Source organism: Aythya ferina (assembly GCF_964211825.1).
Source record: "Aythya ferina genome assembly, chromosome: 1".
Lineage (NCBI taxonomy): Eukaryota > Metazoa > Chordata > Aves > Anseriformes > Anatidae > Aythya > Aythya ferina.
This window is the reverse complement of record NC_140296.1, coordinates 112,537,946-112,553,192: the sequence shown is the minus strand read 5'-3', so window position 1 is coordinate 112,553,192 and position 15,247 is coordinate 112,537,946. Positions and strand designations below refer to the sequence as shown.

At 40.3% G+C, this 15,247-nt stretch overlaps 1 long non-coding RNA gene across 2 annotated transcripts in view; it reads right to left on the bottom strand.

Moving 5' to 3' along the window:
* Window positions 1–1,755: 1,755 nt before the first annotated feature.
* The window catches only part of LOC311444537, a 255,592-nt gene continuing 242,100 nt past the window's right edge, over window positions 1,756–15,247 (bottom strand). For both annotated transcript variants that reach the window (XR_014697927.1, XR_014697928.1), the window contains one exon: window positions 1,756–2,961. This is a non-coding gene — a long non-coding RNA (uncharacterized lncRNA). The remainder of the gene's footprint in view (window positions 2,962–15,247) is intronic.

Sequence of the window (15,247 nt, the reverse complement as noted above, 5' to 3'; positions counted from 1 at the left end):
TGCTTTAAAATTAAGGATCTTCTTAAGGAAAAAGGAATTCAAGTAGAGAGTGGGAAGAGGCAGGAACTGTAGCACTGCCTGATGTGCTGTGGAAGTCTGAAACACGCAGCTCTTCTTTTGGCCTGCCTCCAGCCCTGGCTTTTGTAGTTTTTATGTATAGGGGCTTGATCAAGAAGCTAGCAGCAACTCAGGTTTGTCATGTTTGCTGCAAGTAACTAGCTTATTACTGCAAAATCTTTGATAGAAAAATTAATCAACACTCATGTTAGTAAACATTTTTATCTCTCATGGGCATCATTACAGTACTAAAACTCTGGTTTTACAAACACGTGCTTTCCAAGTCACAGGTTCCCACGGTGGTGTGCTGTTTGCAAACCAAACCTTTGGTGCTATTAATGAATAGCTTCCTAGGTGGCAGCAGCAACACAGCATCTGCTCATGTGCTAAGAAACATGCCTCCAGCCTTACATCTCTCTGTCTTCTAGGGCTTCAGTAGCAGTTTCAGCTTTTTGTATTATTTTCATCTTTTGATAAGTGTTAAAAGATGCATTTTGGTTCAAGGGCCACAGATGTCCCTGAGGAGGACATTTTGGCTGTAAATATCTCCATTCCTATCGCACAAAAGGACCGTGGAGAGCAGATGAACCACTATAAATGGTCTTCTGTATTTCTGCTTGCATGAGGTAGTTTCAAAACTCATGTTTTAAAAACATAAATATATATATAGAATATTATTTGGCTTGAATGATCTCCTGTCAATCTTACTAGATAGCTATGTGCAGAAATACTTCTAGGAACATGGCATTAGTTCTAATGTCACAACAGTGAAAATTACAGTGAAATATGTAAATATATATCAGCAAACAGTAACCTAATTTAGATGTAGCAGAAGCTGGAGGAAGAAACAAATTAAAACTAAAAACTATAAACCGACAACCGAAGAAAATAAGAAGAAATTGTATGTCTTCAATTTTGTACATCCAATTTTGACAACAACACATTCCTACACTCCATAGAGCTTTCACTTCAATTGCCAACAGATATCATCTGACAATGTGCATCTCATCTTTACAATTTAATCTTACAGAGAAACTTCATGTGGATACTGCATGCTTTTATACCACTACATGTGCTTATCTAACTGCCACAATTCTTTAATTTGAGAAGCTATTCTGCTTAATTTATCTTCTCTGAAGACAAAACTGTAATACAATCTTAACGTCAGTTTTAATACAATCTTAACGTCAGTTTAAAACACGTATTTCTCAAAATCAAAATAATAATATTTCAAAATAATGTTGAAATTTGATGGCCCAGGAATCAGCAAAGAAAATATACTCTGACATTACCAAACTAGTTGGTAAAATAAGTAGAATTTTTCTCCTTCCAACATATATGCCACACCCATGTGATTTTTTCCCTGTGTGATACATCAATATAATTGAAGATCACAAACCCTCTATCTTCACAACCCTTATGAGGGCTCTTGATTCCTTAGAAGGGAAATGCCAGGTAGTCTATCTTAGGATTTGGCTAGCTGAGCTATGGAGTAAAGCAGAATTCAGAGCATTAGGGCTGATTAGCTTCTGGCTGCTTCTCCTGGCATCCTTGAAGAATCCACAGAAACCCAAAGACAAAGGGAGAAAGCAGGCTGTGCTGAAAAGGGGAAGCATGCTCAAAACATTGGAAAGTAAATCAAAATAGAACTTTAGAAAGAAAAAGGAACACTTTTATTCAAAACTAGTCAATAAACGGCCATATTATATATATGTATATATATATTGATAAAATGAAATAAATGCAAATGCTTGGTTACACAGTCTTAGGAGATGATGTCCATACATTTATTCAGCTCTTTCATTTTGAAACACTTGAAACTAAGCTGCTATTGGGTTTTATGATATGCTGGACCATTCACAAACACCATACATTTTCCTCAAGTCAGTTTGCATATTGCAGTTCTTTTGGCTAAAATATCATGTCAAGTATTCCAGATTTGCACTGTGAAGGAGTTGTATTTCATTGCTGCTGCCATCCAAAGATGTGTTGTAGAACTTTCCATTGTCTTCACAGACACAAAACAAGACTTCTAAAGATCTCTCTCAAATCGACTCTATTGTAGGAAGCCGCATATGCACACACGTATGACATTTATCAATTGTGAAGTCAGCTCTGCTGGCCACAGATTTAAAAAAGCCTTCTAGTGAAAGGCAAATTCAGTTTTTTGACAGAAATCATGTTCAGCCTACATAAGAAAAGCCTTTAATCCGATGCCCAATCATTTTGTTCATCTCTGGGTTTCATTTCAAATATGACTATATCAATCAAATATGATAGCTCTCCTGAACTGCTTCATGTCTGGGAGCCTAAGGGAAGCATCGCATAATGTTGAATGGCTCTCCTCACTAATATGTCGCATTCTTCTTTAGTCTGATTTGCTGGAGCCATAAAAATTTTCATTGACTAAAATAGCCCGTTTATATAGATTGAGAAGCACCAGGGAACAGAAAAGCCTATTTCATGAAAAATAAATCTGATATGAACATAACAGCGTCTCAATGGGTTTTATAAAGATTCATTTTAACCAGATGATTTAACAGAGTGAGTGGGGAATAGGTGGAGAAAGTGGAAAGAGATAAGAGAGAAGAAGAGAAATAAAGTATTTAGCTGACTAAATGGTAACACAAAAGAAATTCAAGAAGCCTTGGAAAGAAGACCGGGGCACATAGGCTTATTGAATGCAAGAGATCGATCAGCAGGTATAACTTCCTTCCAAGAAGCCTTAAAACTGTACTCACTTGTACACAGTCATACTCTTCAGGAACTGTTCCCAATGGCGTATTGCTCATTGCTCATTGCTTGCTCATTTAATATTATTTTCCTTGCTTTATAAGCCATGTTCAGCTACAAGCACGCTATGCTTCATGTAATTACCATGATGGTTTCTCTTCTTTCCCTCATCTGAAATGAAGCAAGATGATTAACTAGTTGCACTAATTCATAATTGGTTGTGATATACAGAAAATAAATAAAACCCAGGTTTTGGTCTGGAATGTATCCCTGAAGTCCATGCTTCTACGGATTCTGCCATAACTGCTACAGCATCATGAGTCCTGTTGGCCTCTAGGTCCTGACATCTTCTTCACACTAAAACCAGCATTTTTCTACAATATTTGATATCAGAAAGTGGCTTTTCCTGTCATCCCAAAGTAACACAGATTGTCAATAAGCCTAACTTGTTTAATTCACAAAATTCATTGGCAGAGGCAAGTATATTCAGAGTAGTTCCCTTCAACTACTTCTATTACTGTTTTATTCAAAAGGAAATACCTGAACTTTGAATACCAGTTGTGGTGCTTTTGATAATAAGCTAGAAAAATGATCAGTATACTGACCTTCAAAGTCACATGCTTTCTGTTTTAAGGGTTGCTGCTTACCATAAATAAAATAAATGCTATTTTATTACTTTAAACAGAAGTATGTATATCATGAGTTTTTTTTTTTTTTTTTTTTTTTTTAAATGAGCTCATTTTAGAAATCTCTTTTCAGGTTACTTCACTAATTTATTATGGTTCTTAAGGAAAAAGAATGAATCCCTAATCCTGTAAATTCTGATATAAGCAACAGATTTTATGCCCATAATTTGTACCATCATGATAGATGGAATTGCACATAAACAGACCATGAATTATTTGGATTTATTTTTTCAGGATTAACAACAGAGAGAAATACAGATATTCATATCTGAATTCTGAATTTGATGTGTAAAAAAATGAAAGTGACTACAGATCGAGATAAGTAGAGCTGATACCGAATGGTACAGATTTTTTTATTTATCTTTGTTAACCAAAGTCCTAAACCTAGAATCTTCTCCCTCTTTCTTCCTTTCCCTCACCCCTTGTTCCTCTCCTCTCCTCTCCTCTCCTCTCCTCTCCTCTCCTCTCCTCTCCTCTCCTCTCCTCTCCTCTCCTCTCCTCTCCTCTCCTCTCCTCTCCTCTCCTCTCCTCTCCTCTCCTCTCCTCTCCTCTCCTCTCCTCTCCTCTCCTCTCCTCTCCTCTCCTCTCCTCTCCTCTCCTCTCCTCTAAATGACTTTTCGTTCACCATATATACATTTGCTGACATATAAGCAAAAGCATGTGAGGAGTTGAATACAAGTATTTTCTGTAAATAATACTTATGACATCAATACTGAGGTTTCCTTAAAAAAAAAAAAAAAATCCCCTTTGTTATCTTTGAAGCAGGACAAGAACGATTAATATGAACAAGACAATATAACTTAACAAAAGAGTCTCAAAATGGAGAAGTAAAATATGCCATGCTTTCATTTAACAAAAGTCCAAAATCACAGATGTTTGTATCGTGTTGTCAATGTCATGGATTCTGAAGTTTTATAAAAATAATCCTGATTGATCTGAAATCTATTCTCCTTGAGGGGAAAAAAATACCATTATCCCTGTTTTAAAGATAAACAGATCTAGAGAAAAATCAAGGGAGCTTAAGTGACTCATGCAAAGCCACAGAAGAAATTAATGTCAGAGTGAAACTAATATCTAGATGGTGCCAAAACACTATTTAAGCATGTACTCTTAGCTTATAATCTCCATCTTCCAGAGAATGACAAGATATGCTATCCATTGTGAAATGCATCCAGCTCACAGACTTTCATTTAATGTTAGTTTGAAGTGTTAGCTGCAGTATTATGATAGCTCTTATAAAAACACTGCTGTGCACAAGGAATCCCAGATATGACATTTGATCAAAGCTGACTGTCACAATGAAGATCTGTTCCTTTTTGCACAGTGGAAAGGCATTTGTAACAAGATTTTTGATGGCCACCTGGAGGTTTAACTAAATGATTTCTTTTGAGTCTTCTGTCATGATTTTCACCCTCAGTATCTCCATTACTAGGAGAAAAAGAAATATGTAAAATAGATTAGTAGAATGCCAGAGGATAAATGGAGAGCATCCTTAAGGAAAGAAAGGTTCTTGGAGAAACTTAGGTGCTCTAGTCTGCAAGAGGAGTCTGTTGATTAAAAAAATAAATAAATGATGTAGTCATATAAACATAACTCTACCTATAGATATTCACAAAATCTATGCATCTGACAGTGACTGATGTTATCTTTCAGAGAAAACAATGCATTGTTATTTGTGGTATGGACAGAAAGCCACAGAGCATTTAAATATTTGCTATAGTTGCTGTAATTAACCCCAAACCCAAACTTCCATCAGCAACAGAATTAAAATATTTATTACTGCATACTTCCTGCTCATTTAGAGTAGCCTAAGGCTATCAGAACATTTTTAGACCTATTCCTCATAGCTTTCAAGACTCCTTCCTCAAAAATATTCCATTAAGCTAAACCTGAGCTAGTAACTCAAGGCCCATAGACAATCCATTTACAGGCAGGTAATGACCATTCAAGCTTGTTTCAAGATGAGCCAGGAAAGAACATATTCAAGTAAAGGAAAGCCAGTGAATCTAGAGCAACCATTTTCAATATCCTGCTCTGCTGCAGCTATTTTGTGTTATCAGCATAGCCACCATACTCCAGCTCTGCAAGGTATTTAGGCCGATGAAAATCATGATGGAATCAGCAGCAGTTAGGCAGCTTCATGTGTTAGTTCTCCTTATTGATACCATGGGAATAACAACACCTGTGCACCTCACAGACATATTCTGTGGATAAATAAATCTTGGAAAGTTCAGCTGGTCAGATATTAGAGCTACAGAGAGAAAGCTAGGCCACAAAACAGATGATGCCATTATCAGCCACTTGGGCCATTTCCAACAAAGTCCAGCAATATCAGCATGAAACATGGAGTCCATAACTTCTTGCCAGCCAAGTGCCATTTGTTCAATGTGACCCCTTGTCCATATCTTCATGGAGTGTAGACGGGCTACAGTGGCACACCAGAGGGACATGGGTGAGGTGAGGATGACTACTGCAAAGTCAGGGATGTCACTGTTTAGAATTGCTCAGCAGTACAGCCTCTTTCCTATCACATGATTAGAGAGTCCAGTATAGGTGGACACTAAGTGAAAATAAATATTGTGACAGAATTTAAAGCACAAATTTTACTTGAGAACTGTGTTGTTGATGGCTGAAATTTTCTGTCATGATAATGACATGAATTATTCATGTCCCCAGCAGTGAAAGAAAATAGCTTTCATAGAAAATCTTTAGGGCATGTGGAAGAACAAACTGAATTTTCATAATCTATCCACCTCCCACAGTTACAAGACACAGAAGGGAGAAGGGTGGCTTAATGGATGATTGTGTATTTTGATCAGCAAAGAAAAATGTATATTCACTTTCTCACAATACATATATATTACTATACACCTCTAAAAATAATGTCAGTACTTAGAATATGTCATTTTCAAACAGGTTTGTGGAGTCACGGATCTTCCTACTCTGAAGTTTGTGATAGGCAATGTTATTCTGCACAGTTTGTGCAGAATTTGTAAGCTGTGAAAAAAACCTTCAATGGAAAAAGCATGTTAGCCAAGACCTTGAGTCCAAAATAAGCTGTTGAACCTCTTTGGACTGATGGCCTATTCAGACATATCAATTATGTACTGGACCTTGTCAGCAGTAGTGAGAACGTGCGCTACCTTAAATATAGGGCACAAAGATGAGTTTGTGAATGGTGGTCTTACACTGTGCACCAGCTTGACATTGAGTATTGTCAGTTTCACAGATAAATTAAGCACTGTAAAGAGAAATCAGTGATGGACTAATGATAAAAGTGCCTTACAGACATCTTTGTACTAACCTTCTCCAAGAGACACCAATCCTCCTCTCCACTGAAGAGGAATCAGGCTGTTCATCAGTATTACATCCAAACAAGAATTTAGAATAACTAGAGAACATACATGAAACCAGGTCCTCATTATGCAGTGACATAAGATGCACTTTTATACAGCCATATTTATCTTCTATATAAACATTTAAATAAAATATATAAGATATATAAATATTTAATAGATTCATCTTTCTCCAGACATCTAGACCTAAAGGCAAAATGGTTCATATTCTCTTGTTCCCAGTTGGAAAGGACAGACCAAAAATGATCCTGCACCCCATGACTTGAAAAGGACAAAGTTTTGCTGGTTTTCAAAGGAAGACCAGTTTAGCTTCAAACTGCTGAGCTATGTTTGGAAAAGAAGGAGCAACAAGTGACAGTAGTAAATGAAAACAACACACTTAAGGAAGCATAGGGCATACCAATTTAGTTAATTTATTTATTTATTTTACTTTTTCAAAAGCTACAGTAAGAGACAAATGCCTTTAAAAATGTTCTGTAAAGGAAGACTTCTTTTCCCACATTAGAGTGCAAATTAAACTTTGCCCTGCAGTGGCACTTTTCAGAAAGGTGTAAGAAATGTCCAACCAAGTAGGCAATGAACTGAACATTACCAAGGGCTTTAAATATGTTTCACAAGTCCCATATGGTGAGAAAAGCTCTCCTGACAACACTTGTAAGAGACAGATGCTGAAAGAAACAAGTACAGATAGGATGTCTGATCCTGCAGTCCTCACATGGGGAAAACTCCCTTTGAAGTCCATAGGAATGTGAGCAAGGATTGTAATTTTTATCACTATTCTGACATCCTCTATCATACATCTAATTTATAAGCAAATTTTCCATTTGAGAGGCTAATTCTCATCTTTCTTCCCTCTTTATAGCAGTTTCCCCTTCAGTAGCGATTTTTAACCCAATTCAGCTGCCTATGTGATGCAACCAGATCATTCAGTACCTGTCATTTCATTATGAAAGGGAAATCTATGCAGAGAGATGTGTTACAATTTAAAGGTAGCATTTCTACTTCAGAAGGCAAAAGATTCAGATTTATTCTCATCTGAGAATCACAGAATCACATAATTGTCTGGGTTGGAAGAGACCTCAAGATCATTGAGTCCAACCTCTGACATAACACTAACAAGTCCTCCACTAAACCATATCGCTAAGTTCAACATCTAAACATCTTTTAAAGACCTCCAGGGATGGTGACTCCACCACTTCCCTGGGCAGCCCATTCCAATGCCTAACAAGCCTCTCAGTAAAGAAGTTCTTCCTAATATCCAACCCAAAACACCCCTGGTGCAACTTTAGCCCATTCCCCCTCGTCTTGTCACCAGGCACGTGGGAGAATAGACCAACCCCCACCTCGCTACAGCCTCCTTTAATGTACTTATAAAGAGCAATAAGGTCACCCCTGAGCCTCCTTTTCTCCAGGCTGAACAAACCCAGCTCCTTCAGCCGCTCCTCACAGGACTTGTTCTCCAGACCCCTCACCAGCTTTGTCACCCTTCTCTGGACTCCCTCGAGCACCTCCATGTCCTTCTTGTAGCGAGGGGCCCAAAACTGAACACAGTACTCGAGGTGCGGCCTCACCAGAGCCGAATACAGGGGGACGATCACTTCCCTAGACCTGCTGGCCACACTGCTTCTTATACAAGCCAGGATGCTGTTGGCCTTCTTGGCCATCTGAGCACACTGCTGGCTCATATTCAGCCAACTACCCACCAATACTCCCAGGTCCTTCTCCGCCTGGCAGCTTTCCAATCACTCATCTCCCAGCCTGTAGCTCTGCTTGGGGTTATTGCGCCCAAGGTGCAGGACCCGGCACTTGGCCTTGTTGAACTTCATGCAGTTGACCTCAGCCCATCGGTCCAGCCTATCCAGATCCTCCTGCAGAGCCTTCCTACCCTCGAGCAGATCGACACACGCACCTAGCTTGGTGTCATCTGCGAACTTACTGAGGGTGCACTTGATCCCCTCATCCAGATCATCGATAAAGATATTAAAGAGGAGCAGCCCCAGTACCAAGCCCTGGGGAACGCCACTAGTGACCTGCCTCCAACTGGATTTGACTCTATTCACCATGACTCTTTGGGCCCGGCTATCCAGCCAGTTTTTAACCCAACGAAGTGTACGCCAGTCCAAGCCAAAAGCAGACAGTTTCTTGAGGAGAATGCTGTGGGAAACAGAGTCAAAAGCCTTACTGAAGTCCAGGTAGACCACATCCACAGCCTTTCCCTCATCTATCAAGCGTGTCCCTTTGTCATAGAAGGAGATCAGGTTCATCAAGCAGGACCTGCCTTTCATAAACCCATGCTGACTGGGCCCGATCACCTGGTTGCCCTGTAAGCGCCGCGTGATGACACTCAAGATTATCTGCTCCATGAGTTTCCCTGGCACTGAGGTCAAACTGACAGGCCTATAGTTCACCGGGTCTGCCCTCCAGCCCTTCTTGTAGATGGGTGTCACGTTTGCTAGCCGCCAGTAGACTGGGACCTCCCCCGATAGCCAGGACTGTTGATAAATGATGGTAAGCAGCTTAGCCAGCTCCTCCTCCAGTTCTCTCAGTATCCTCGGGTGGATCCCAACTGGCCCCATCGACTTGCATACATCCAAGCGCCGTAGCAGGTCACCAACCATTTCCTCATGGATAGTGAGGGTCACATTCTGCTCCCCATCCCCTTCCACTAGGTCATGGTACTGGGTATCCAGAGAGCAGCTGGTTTTGCCGCTAAAGACTGAGGCAAAGAAGGCATTAAGCACCTCCGCCTTTTCCTCTACTTTTGTAACTAAGTTCCCTCCCGCATCCAGTAAAGGATGGAGATTCTCCTTAGTCCTCCGTTTTGCATTAATGCAGTTGTAAAAACATTTTTTGTTGTCTTTAATGGCAGTAGCCAGACTGAGCTCCAGATGAGCTTTGGCCTTTCTAATTTTGTCCCTGCACTGCCTTGTAACATCCTTATAGTCCTCCCGAGTGGACTGCCCTCTTTTCCAAAGATCGTAAACCCTCTTTTTTTCTTCTAAGCTCAAGCCACAATTCTCTGTTCAGCCAGGCTGGTCTTCTTCCCCAATGGCTTGTCTTTGGGCACGTGGGGACAGACCACTCCTGTGCCATTAAGATTTCCTTCTTGAAGAGCACCCAGCCTTCCTGGACCCCTCTGCCCTTCAGAACCACCTCCCAAGGGACTCTACCAACCAGTGTCCTGAACAGTTCAAAGTCAGCCCTCCGTAAGTCCATTACAGCGGTTTTACTGGTCCCCTTCCTGGCTTCTCCGAGAATGGAGAACTCTACCATTTCATGGTCACTCTGCCCAAGACAGTTTCCAACCACCACATCTCCCACCAGTCCTTCTCTGTTTGTGCAGAGAAGGTCTAGCGGGGCACCTCCCCTGGTAGGCTCACTAACCAGCTGCATCAGGAAGCTATCTTCCACGCAGTCCAGAAACCTCCTAGACTGCTTTCTCTGGGCTGTGTTGTGCTTCCAGGATATATCTGGGAAGTTGAAGTCCCCCACAAGAACAAGCGCTGATGATTTTGCAACTTTTGTCAGCTGCCTGACAAAAAGTTTACCTAGTTTAAAGCCCTCTCAATGAGCCCCACCAGCTCCTGGCCCAGGATCCATTTTCCCCTTAGACATAGGGACCCATCTGCGGCCATCAGGCCAGGTGCTGAGTAAAGCACCCCATGGTCAAAAAAACCAAAATTTCTGTGTTGGCACCAGCCTCTGAGCCACGTGTTTATCAGGTGGGCTTTCTGTGTCCTCTCTGTACCCCTCCCTGCCACCGTAGGGATAGATGAAAACACCACCTGTACTCCTGCTCCATCCACTAACCGTCCCAATCCCCTAAAGTCCCGTTTGATGGTCTTCAGGCTTCTCTCTTCAATGTCATCACTGCCAGCCTGGACTATCAAACAAGGATAATAGTCAGAGGGACGAACCAGGTTGGGAAGCTTTCTGGCAATGTCCCTGACCCTGGCCCCAGGGAGGCAGCAGACTTCCTTATGGGTAGGGTCAGGCCAACAAATAGGGCCCTCTGTTCCCCTGAGAAGGGAGTCGCCCACAACAATCACCCTTCTTTCTGTCCTGGTAGAGGCAGTCCTGAGGCGTGGAGTTGACTAGGCATCCTCCTGGGTAGACTTTCTACCTCTTCCTCAGCTACCGGTCTCTCAAGCTCCATGGCCTCAAACCTGTTGTGTAAGGGCACCTGGGAAGGTGGGGCTGGTGGGGGGGCCATCGCCTGTGATGTCAAGCAGGGACCTGTTTCCATTCCTCCTCAACTCCTAGGTCCCCTCCCTCTGCCCAACAGCAACAGGGCAGGGGGTCCACCCCCATTTGGGGTGTCTCACCCCGGGGCCTGTCCTTCAGGACATGCAGGGAGTTGCTCCACAAGTCTATCTCCCGCTCACACTCCCTGATATCCCTCAACCTCTCGACCTCCTCCTTGAGTTCTGCGGACCAGGTCGTCCACCTGCAAGCACCTCACACACACAGTCTCTCTGCCCCCCGCAGGTGGTAGCAACAGGCTCAGGCACTTCCCGCACCCAGAGACTTGAACTGCTGCAGTTTTGAGTGGGCAGTCGGTCTGGGTGTATACAGACTTCCTGGAGAGCACACTGCGCCCGGTGTACACCATTGCAGTTGAGCTAGCGGTAGACCACTGTTAGAGGAGTTGCTTATATGGGCGGTCGTATGAGAGGGGGGCATGCTCTGCCCTTCCTGCTTGCCCTGCCTGCGCTAACTGCCAGCCCACTCCCTTCTGACATGCCATGCCCTGTTTGCCCGTCCTGGTCACTGCGTTGAACGGCCGGGGCTCTGCTGGCTCTGCCTACACCTCGTCAGCCTTCCTTGTGAGGGCTGCCGAGTCCTGGTGGCTCCCTCAAGTGGGGTCAATGCCGGAAAAAATAGCCCTGCCTGTCCTGTAGCTCTGCTGCAGAATGCATCTGCCCGGGAGCCAATTGCCTCGGCAAGTGGCTGAGAAATGACAGTGGTGCCCGATTTAAATGGCCCACCACTGACACTTCCGGCTCTGCCTACACTGCTCTTGAAATCATATCAGTCTACACCTCAAAAGACACGATGGTAAACTGAATGCAGCACTCACAATTTTGATTTCAAGGGTTAAAAATTAATAGAAGACTTTTAATTTTCTATCTCTAAAAAGATTTAGAAAGATTTAAATTTTGCACAAAGCAAACTGAAAAAAAAAAAAAAAAAAAAAAAAAAAAAAAGCTGAGGAAAAGAACATCTTAGTTTTCCTACTGCTTCTGCCATTCCTCCCATTTCAGTTTCTGACTCTTGCCCCTTGAAGAAAACCTCTCTATTCAGGATCTGCAGATTTGAATTTTCCCAAGTAATACGCCTTTCCTTTCCTTTCCTTTCCTTTCCTTTCCTTTCCTTTCCTTTCCTTTCCTTTCCTTTCCTTTCCTTTCCTTTCCTTTCCTTTCCTTTCCTTTCCTTTCCTTTCCTTTCCTTTCCTTTCCTTTCCTTTCCTTTCCTTTCCTTTCCTTTCCTTTCCTTTCCTTTCCTTTCCTTTCCTCTGAAAACTGTTGCCATGGGAGGGGTTGCAGAAGGGGAAGAGGAAGAAGACAAAGGTTCTGGCACTTATTCTTTTCTTCTTTAAGTCAGTGATCAGAGATCTCATCCTGGATGCAGATGAGCTGAGCCCAGTTGATATGTCTGCCTAAGAGAATCTCAGCAAGTACCTGCCATGTGCCAGGAGAGGACTTGAACAAGGAGAACATATTTTTGTGCAGTGACTACTACTGTGGGCAGGTTCTGAGGATCCCTATCACATCAGGACCTCTGACAATACAGAAAAAGGAACATCAAGTTTCTAGATCTTGACAGATTCAGAGATTAACTTGGTACTGAGCTTCCCAGCCTAATCAGTAGTTGTGGAATCATGGACTTTACTCTCACCTTATCTGTATAGAAGTGGATTTTTTAGTCTTAGAAAATAACATCAAACTCTGAAAACTGCAGTCCATTGTCTTGGAGTAGGTGGTGGTAGCAAAGCAGGAATTTTTAACACTATGGACATGGAATTTCAGCTTTTGTGAATCTATGCTCTCATAAGGTACAAGGTCTCAGGAAACATTAGATTCTTTCTACTCTGATTAGCTTCTGTAATGAAGTCCAAGGTCCCAACTTGATTATCTCTAGATATCATGGTAGACTTAATAGAATATTTTTAATCCAAATGCTGATATAGTGTTGATTATATTTAATCAATGAACAAATAAAAGAACACTCTTTATTGAATAAAATAATACATATAGAAATACTTATGCTTATTTTAAAAGTCATTCATTTTCCACGGTCAGTATTAAAAATAACACTGAAAAGAGAATGAATCTTTACAATTCCTTAAAATTAACATTTTAAAGGACATCCCCAGACTACAAGATCAGGATGGCTACATCCCATTGTCCTATAAAACAGGAGTATAGGATTGTGGAGTAGTTTTTTTGCTTTTTGTTATTGTTGTTCTTACCATAACTATTGCTGTTGCTATTACTATTCCAATTACTTTTATGATTATAATATATTTATTTATTTTAAGAGAGTCCTACTCTGGTAAAATAACTTCCCTGAATTTATCTGTTTTTGTTTGAACAGTATCTACCTTTAAAATACCATAATCATGATAATCAACATCACTCTTCTATTGTTTATAACTCTCCCCTTGTACTAAAGGGAAAGATGTCAAATCAGAATTATTTATTTATTTTTTTTCCTGAAAAAACAGATTTTTCTAGGAAAGGAGAAAACGTATGTGGATTGAGTGAGTATCTGTTATTTTTTTGCTCATACTCAGAATTTCTTTCCCATTAAAATGCACTCTTTCCTGATTTATGGGTTAAACAAAACACACAGCAATTGTAGTCTAAGTTTCAAGTGCTTGATAAAATGGGGACTTTGGAGTGATACTTTATAAATTCTTTTTCTAATATAGATGTAATTATTAGAATTTCTGAAGATGTTGTTGAGGTAGTTTCAGTTCAAGCTGATTTGAAATGCCTCTCCAAATGACTAGGTTCTCTATTATATCAAAAACTGTAAAGAATATGAGGTAAATTTAGCAATTTTGCTAAAATGCCAATTAAACATGCTAATTTTGCTAAGTTATTGGTCTACTATAGACTATAAATATGAATTAGAATCAGGCTGGTCAGTCTTACATGCAGATTCCTACCATGGGAAAAAAAAAAAAGTCCTTGCTCCGTTGCAAACAGTTGGGATTGACTTCCTAATATTCACAGTGGGCAGGAAAATAAATTAGATAATATTGAATTCAACTTAAATGACATTTCAGTGCAATATACAAACAGCATGAGGCCTCAAAAAGTCAGAAATATTCAACATTTGTATAATTTTCTTTTTCAGTAAAAGTTGTTATTTTTTTCTTTGATGGCTGTTGAGTTATCTAAGCTACAAAAATAATTCTGAGCTCCATTTTCTAACATGTAGTCTTCTTGTTTGAAATTTTTATGTTTGAGTGTAGGGAAAATTACTTTAAACTGAGAAAATAACCAAAATGTTTTGAACTCATTAATACCGTGCTGATTGTGGAAAATTGAAAAATACTTCTCAAAATTTGACAAGAAACACAAGCTTTAAAGTGCTGAAAGTTTTTCCTATCTGAGTTAGCCATTGTCTATTCTGTAATTTCAGTGTTCTCTTAAAAACAGCACCTTCAGCTCACCCTGTACTGGGACAAATATTATACAAGACCCTTGCTGAGTGTTTTCTGCAAGATAAATGTGTTAGGTTACTACTACATCTGCTATAAATAGATGAATCTGTCTAGTTCCTCTCTTCAATAAAATTAACATGCCTTGTCCATCACCACATTCTAGTTTATCTAGGAAAATATTCAGTGTATGCTACATATTGTTCAATAAAAGCAAACAAAAAGTACAACCAAGCAGAAGCCTTTTTACCTTCAGGGCTCCCACATAACTTTCTAGTAAAATTACTGAAAACATAACCTTACGGGAAACAATGTATGCATTTTGCCAACTTTCTTCCAGAAAACATATGGTATTTGTACCATGTCACAGTTGGCGAAAGATTAAACTTTCCGATAGTACTTGTTAAGAGAAATTATCTGTCACAGCCAGATGTTATGCTGATATTGGCTTAGAAAAGGAGATTCAGTTTTAGAGGAGATGGTTCTATTTTGGTTCATTAGATAGAACTGATGTCCATTGGATCACAAAAGACCTGGTCCACACAGATCGTATCTGCTAAGTAATTATTAATCATTTATTAATTATTAATAATTAATTCTAAATTCATTCCTTCAGTTGGCAGAGAAAAAATTGTGCCAGTTTTGCTTTTATATCAAATTTTGAATGTATATATGTGGGAAAGTCATATGCCAAGTCATAAGTTTGCCTTTGATTCTAGTCCTTGGTTATAAAAAAAAACATT